This window comes from Gymnodraco acuticeps, unplaced genomic scaffold (assembly GCF_902827175.1).
Source record: "Gymnodraco acuticeps unplaced genomic scaffold, fGymAcu1.1, whole genome shotgun sequence".
Lineage (NCBI taxonomy): Eukaryota > Metazoa > Chordata > Actinopteri > Perciformes > Bathydraconidae > Gymnodraco > Gymnodraco acuticeps.
In genome coordinates, this window is record NW_022990161.1 from 179,104 (window position 1) to 186,942 (window position 7,839).

Here is a 7,839-nt window from a genome sequence, read left to right on the forward strand (position 1 = left end):
AACGGAACGGTATCGCTTTTTCTTTTTTAAACTGACGGTTCGAGATTACTAGTAGCCCAATATTTCATTGCACAACAGTTGTTGGGATGCTGTCACAGGCTCTTTTAGCACAAACATGCAGTGCGGAACTTGGAGGAAAGAGGCATCATTCTTAAAATGGCCAGTGGCAGAATAAATGTTCGGACCAAACCCTGTCCCAACACAGGGTGTTCGTATGCTGGAAAGAGACTGTCATGTAACTCATGACCACCCTGAGTTCTCCCGAGATGAGGCACATCAGGTCATGGCAAGGCTGAAGCATAGTGTGTGGCCCTGCAGTTGCTCCATGACCTCCGAGAGACTAATCCCATCATTGGAATGGCTACATCATTGGATATAGACAATGAGGAGGAATACCCGGTGCACCCTCCACCCTTCTCCCCACATACCGAGTGTGACGAAGAGGACTGCAGGCAGGTGATGCTGGAAAATGTGGCATTAAGGGATCAGAAGGATGCCCTCATTGATGAGGTGAAGACCCTGCGCTCCAGGCTGAAAAAGGGGCTAAAACCCAGGAAGCAGAGTGCCACTGCTGTGCTTGAGGAAGAGGAAGAATGTATACGATTTAAGGGCCTGGCAATCTCAAGTACCTCTGTCTACTACTGTCAGCCGGATAAAGAACTTCCTCGTATTCATGGCCCATGGTGTTAACCGGCTGTCAGATTGGCTGTTCCTAAAATACACGGAGAGGGTCCGTGGCTGGAGCGAGTATATTGCAAAGTCGGGCCGGGCAGTCACAACATCGCTGTTGTTCCTGAAGAATGTGAACCATTTCCTGAGGTACTTGTCTGAGTCAAAGCTCCGGGGGTGCAGGCTCACCCAGTCTGATATGACCCACATCATCAGAGAGGTGACAGCCAACATGAACGACTTGAAAAAGTCTGTCACTGTCCACCAGTTTAAGGTGAAGAGGAACAAGCTGGATCGTCTGCCGAGCCAGGCAGAGCTTCTCGCCGCCATGGCGGCCGCTGAGAAGCGCATCCCTGATCTCCTTGACCTGATGGCTAGCAATCTGACATCAATCACCCAGTACCTGCTATATGGCTATCTAACCCTCCATTGGAGCCTCCTGTATGGCCACCGTCCGGGTGTGTACGCAAACATGACCATCATTTAACATTGAACCTCTCCTGGAAATGCGCATTTCCAGGAGAGGTTCAATGTTAAATGATATCGTGCAAAATGACAGGCTAAAACTCTCTTCCAGACGTTTAAAAACACTTTCCCGACCATTTAAACATTATTTCTGGCTTGTAAAGTGCAGTGATGAGCCCTGGTAGTATCAAACTATTTAAAGGGTTACCAGGAGCATGAGAATATCCTCCACAGGTGGTGCTGTGAAGAAGGCCGAATATGGATGCTGATGGGCTGACAGAAAAGCACAACAAAATCCACCACATTTAAGTGTTACCAGAGGCATGAGAACATCCTCCACAGGAGGGTGGGTGGTGTTGCTGTGAAGAAGGACGAATATGGATGCCGATGGGCGGACGGTAAAGCACCGCAAAATCCACCCCCCCTTTAAGATTACCAGGGGCATGAGGTTCTGGAGGGTGTGAACATCTGGGTTTAGTCCGCGGGGGAGTGCTTAAGTCCGGGGGCCCGGGGACTCACGGTGTGCAAGGTTATGGAAGTGCGCATGTGAGGGAGACATGCTGGAGGTCATTAGTCCGTCCTTTGTGGCTCTGTGACGGGCCACATAGAGGTGCCATTGCTGGTCTCTCTCCTGGAGGTGTGAAATAAGCAGAGTGCTCATGTGAGGGAGACATGCTGGAGGTCTGTAGTCCGTCCTTTGGGGGTCTTGGAGGGGCCACAGAAAGGTGATTTCCCCAGTCTCTGTCCTGGATGTGTGAAATAACCTGAGTCCCCATATCAGGGACACATGCTGGAGGTCTCTCTCCCGAGAGTGGATGTCCAATGCCTCTAAATAGAGGTAACATTAGGTCTGTCACTTTGGGTAACCGCACCACTGTCAGACGTCTCCCGAGAGTGGACGTCCATTGTCTCTAAATTGGGTTAGGGTAAGCTTTAATGTATGAGTAATGTTCCAGACACAGATATTAATCTAAAGCAGAACTAAAACCCACACACAGAGAATTGTTCGGTTCTCACGCTGACTTTTGTCTTTAAAATAACAAACATATATCTTTCTGCTGAAACTAAAAACCATTAGACAAACTAAAATTAGATTTATTTGAAAATAGACACATTGTTAGTTTTTGTCATAAGAACATGGCTTGTTTGATGGTCAGAAACACAATATTTTGACTTTAATGTAAAACCAGAAAAAACACTGGAGCTTCATTTGATAAAGATAAAATACCCAATATGATGCTTCCTCAGAGACCTCGACACCAATCCCACAACCCCAATGTTTGGCTGTCGATCAGCGTTTGTCACCTTAGTTTTTGCAGTTTTTCATTCGATTAAATTCCACTTCCTGTCCCTCTCTGAAACTCTGCTGGTGCTGATGTTGACAGAGTGACTGAATATTGAGGCCTGATCTCCTTCTATCTTATTTTTCATTAAAAATGGCCTTTTGAGGCATTAACATAGTCATCTTCTTCTTCTTCAATTTCTTCTGAAGGATAAACACATAATTTATATTTGAGTTCAGTTTTACTCCCAGCATGTTGAGCATCCACGAGGAACCATTGAAACACTGAAAGATGGATTTTGGGATTAAATCGATATTTAAAAACAGTTGCAGTTATGTAAGGGATCAGAAGCAGAAGTCAACAACGCACTTCTACATAGAGAGATACAAAATGTGTTAAGTCTTAATGTACGAGTACTGTTCCAGACACAGATATGAATCTAAAGCAGAACTAAAGACCACACAGAGAATTGTTCGGTTCTCTCGCTGACATTTTCTTTAAAATAAAAAAACAAATATCTTTCTGCTGAAACTAAAAACCATTAGACAAACTAAAATCCATTAGACAAACTAAAATCCGACTTTTTAAAATAATCAAATTGATTTTTTCATAAGAAGATGTTGATACATCACCAGTTTCAGATCACATTTGAAATAAATGTTGGTATTTTAAACCCTGCTGAGTTCTTCTGTTCATCGTGGACAAAGGTCTGAAGTCCTGCTGCAGACCTGAGGCTGTCAGAGAGCGTCTGCTCCGATGTGACGCTCTTTATTCAACTTCTGCTTTTAATGTACATCAGTGTCAGATATGTTGCAACCTATCAAATAGTTTTGACCTTATTTGGCTTGATTGATGTTTTCAAGAGAAAGACAAAAACAACAATGTGTGGCAGCACATTTATTCACTGGTGACAACAGAGTGAAACAAGACATTGCTCAAAGACACAAATACAGATAGATACAAATCATCCATAAACTGTGCGTCATCAGAATAGCATCAGGGACAGTTTCATCCCACTGGCCATCAGACTATTAAACACCTGAGCTTGCACTATTTCTATTTGTATTGTTGTTTTTTATATGTATTTCTTATGTCTTGTTAATTGCACTGTTAAGGAACCTGAGATCACATGTTTTATACATTACATAATCACACCGTAGTTTCTAAATGTCATGACGATAAACCTTTGAATCTTGAAACATAGTTATTCAACAGACTCTGGAACATTGTATTGAGATCAAGTGATGCAGCGCCCTCTGCTGGCCGGTAGAAGCAATTACAATAACATGGTCCATAGTCTTTGCAATAATCTGCAGAGTTGAAGCGTTGCATCTCTAACACAACAGAATAACATTATTCACACTAAACAGTTTAACTATTTTAACCATCCATATCTAATAAAAACACCATCACATGTTAAAGAAATACATATTTGCATTAATTTAGCAAGCTCCATAGAAATTAAGTCAAAGTAAAAGTACATCGATTTTAAAATAATCCACATTATGAGTTAACTTTTGTGTTTTATTGTTTGTATCCAGTTTGAGAAACGTTTCTGGAATTACTGTTTTTTATCCTTTTTCTGTTTTATATTTTAGTTTGGAAATTGTTTTTATTCACAAGTAATTCATCTGTTTCTCAAAGAGTTTCCAGTAACCTTCTTAGTATGACTGCTTTGTTTAAACAGAGAGAGCCTTCTTCTGGCAGATCCATCTATGATTCCTATCACAGCTCACTGATGACCAGTTGTTTCTGCTCTTGACAGAGAATGCACAGCGACCGTCAGCAGGAGGAACTATCCAGGAGCTGAGGAGAGAACATGATCTTTAGATGAAGGCTGATTTTATTATTCAAAGTGTTTAGTAACGTGTCTCTTGCCTTTCAGTCAGATCACTTCCATCCACCCACTTCCATTTCCCATCTTCAACTCTCAGACCAATCCAGAATCCGTTAGTTCCAAATGAGGCGAGTGTATTGATGATGTCGTTCTAACAACAGAGGAACAGATATCAGGTATTTACACCGTATAAATAAATAAACACATAATGACCTAAAGACCCAAAGTGTGTTCAGACCTACAAAAAAATACATTCAATTTTCATAATCGCATCATATTAATGGGTTTACCTTTTCAGCAGGATTATGTGCAACAGCCAAATCTGAATTCTCTCCTTTGCAGTCTTCTTGAGCTTCTTCCCAGGTTTTCCAACGAGAAGGATCATTGATCGCATAGCAGCTGGGCTGAGAGAGATCCCAGCCCTTCTGACAAGGTTGACACTTTTTTATCTGAAACAACAGAGTCCAAACAATCAACAACATGACTGCAGTATGAAAACATTGTAATGATGACCTAATATAGAGGATCTGAACATACCGGTGTTTCCTAAGCAGTAGGAATTGATGCTCCACTGAGCTCGACTGATGTTGAGCTCATTCCAGGTTTGTCTCCATGTTTTGTATTTGCTGTGTCAAGTTGTTCTTCTGGGTCTCCAGCTCCTGGTTTAGTTTGCTCAGCTTCCTGGACTTCTGCAGACAGGTTTGGTGTTTCTGAGACAGTAAAGGCTTGTGTCAGGTTGTCATACTGGATCCGTGAGATTCTTCCATGTCTCCAGCTCCTGGATTCGTGATGTCAGGTTCAGGATTTCTGCAGTCTGCTTGGCGTTGTCTTCAGAAAGTTCAGAGGTAACTACAGAGACAGAGGAAGGTGTTGGGCTGTAAGGCTTGTGTCTCTGATTGATTAATGATCATAATAGACATTAAAGAATACGTTCATATGTTTATCTTTCATAAAACAATAGTCACACGCACATATACACATGTGAACGGAGCAGCATGGTCTAAGATTTGTAAATCAAGTGTTTATCTTCTAAAGTAAAAGACATTTCGTAAGAAAAATGTAATAACATTTTTTTTTTAACACATATTTCACGTTTACATTTTCAGCCTGTTTCAAATTGTTGAACACAGAAGATACTCACAGTAGATACGGAGACCCATGATGGCTAACAGTATGATCCAACACACTGCTATCAGAAGAACAAACCTCCGGCCTGAAAAACAAGCATTCAGTTAAAAAACCTAAACAAAGGTTTTAAAGTCATTTACACGATAGAGTTTGGTCTAAAAACTGAGGTCGCTGGTTGGTTAAAACATGGAATATATAAACATATAAAATACTTAAAACCCTTAAATAGTGCAAGCTCAGGGGTAGAAGTTTGTTTTACTTTTATGTTTTTTTTTTAAATAGTGAAATGTGTTGATCATGCACCTGGAAGGGATGCCTTTGTATCCACGGTGCCTTCTGGGGCAGATCCTTTTTTGGTGTCCTCTGAAAAATAAAAACATAATGTGTTTTTATGAAGTTTATCAGAATCAGAAACAGTTCATTACCAGGTAGGTTAACATAGGGGGAATTTGACTTGGTGTTGTGGTACATACATTAAAATACAAATAAAACACAGATAGAAAACTATTTTAAGACAAATATAATAACATACTTTTTTCTTTTTCAATACTGAAATACATATATTTTATTTGTAAAACTGCTAGAGCAGTATTTACATTGAATATGGTTGAAATCTCAGAAATAGAATTGTAATAAATGATGTGCAGTAATGAAAAACAAGACATTATTATTATCATTAAGTATACATTGTGTACATTGATGTGAATTTAACTCCCAATATGATCAAACTTCAAAAACCATTGGACAAAAGATGGATTGTATAATGGCTATCAGCAAACACACTGCTATTGGTGGAAAATGCATTGAATAAAAGCGGCCTCTGGACTGAGTAACGTAACTGAACATGAATTAACAGTTAATATAAAATAAAAAGAGCTGATTTAATATTCACATGTTTCACCTTCATCACTATTTTATTTAAATAATATGACTGTTGAATAAATCTCATGTTTGCTTGTGTTCACAGCTCACCTGGACGCGGTGCCTTTTTATCCGCAGGGCCTTCTGGTGCATTCACATAGTCAGCTTCTCCTGTGATTTCCTCTGGAAGATAAACACATACTGTTTCATCAGATATGCAGCTTCCCTCCCATTATGTTCAGCACGCATGAGGAACCACTTCACTAAAGGATGGAGTTTATAATCAAACTCAACGATGTCAAATCAGTTGCTGTCACGCAAAGCATCAGGAGCAGGAAAGCAGAACTAAAAACACACGGAGAAGTGTATCATGCTGACTTTTTAAAACGAGATTAAAGACCAATTAGACAAACTCAAATCTTATAAATAAAACATTTGTTCATGTTATTGTTAAAAAAATTGAACACATTTTGTATTTAGTACAATAGTTCATCATGTGTGGTTAACATATTGATAAACTACAAGCTTCTTCCTAATTCACTCTAAAAAAAATCCCCAAATGCATTAAACATGATGTCTCTATGTTCAGCAGAGTTGATCAATTATAATTGTAAAGATTCTATCTTAAATTACATTACATGTCACTTGTTAGTCGCTTTTATCCAAAGCGACTTACATCCTTAATACTGTGGGCAATCCCCACAGGAGCAATTTGGGGTGAAGTGTCTCAGGGACACAACGACATGCTGACTGCAGTGGGGTTTGAACCTGTGACCAACACCAAGGCTCTATCCACTGCGCCACACGCCCCCCTAAATGATATTGGATATTTAAAATAATTTGCTGCTAGGGAGTGGTCAAGCCTCAAAAGCAATTTACGCATATATAGTCATACAAGGAAACCATGTTGGTAAAGGCAAAGAAAAACATATCATAGATTATATCTTAGACACACACACACACACATAAACTCTGGAATATTCTTTAATTACCCATATCCTCGATTATTTTGCCTTTCATCCTGAACAAAGTCCTGCTGCAGTCCTGATGAGAGCGTCTCTCTGATGTGACGGTTCAGTAGACTTCTACTTCGAGGTGGAGATGGCATCTTTTTAATTTCCTGTTCTCATGTCATGTTGATACTTCCCAAATAGTCTCAACCGGAACTTGAAACAAGCGGCCCTTTCACCGGGTTTTAATAGAGTCACACATCCAACATATTGGATTTCTTAATTATATAATCATATTAACTGCAATGTGGATCTCCAATGGATTTCTAGGCCCCAAAAACCAGTCACCAAAATAAGATAAGATAAGAGTGTAGTGCCGAGAGATAGGAGTCAGAGGCGGTGCATCGAATGTGCAAAAGGAAACTTTATTGAGGAGCAGAAAAGGACATATTGCTTGCTTGCAGTCTGAGTAGAGAAGAGAAACCAGAGCCATATAATAGAAGAGTTACGACATCTCCGTTCACTCCAATGGACCACTTTTTTACAGCAATGGCGGATCGTGGAGCCTCTCAATCATTCCCCGGAAGTTAGCGCCAAGGCTAGCAGAGCTGTAGAGTTGCAGCATAATAACCGTTCGTGACGGACT

The 7,839-nt window shown here is 40.3% G+C and overlaps 1 pseudogene; it reads right to left on the reverse strand.

The window, feature by feature from the left end:
* Positions 1–1,338: 1,338 nt before the first annotated feature.
* On the reverse strand, positions 1,339–7,239 carry LOC117546992 (annotated as a pseudogene).
* Between the last annotated feature and the right edge of the window lie 600 nt (positions 7,240–7,839).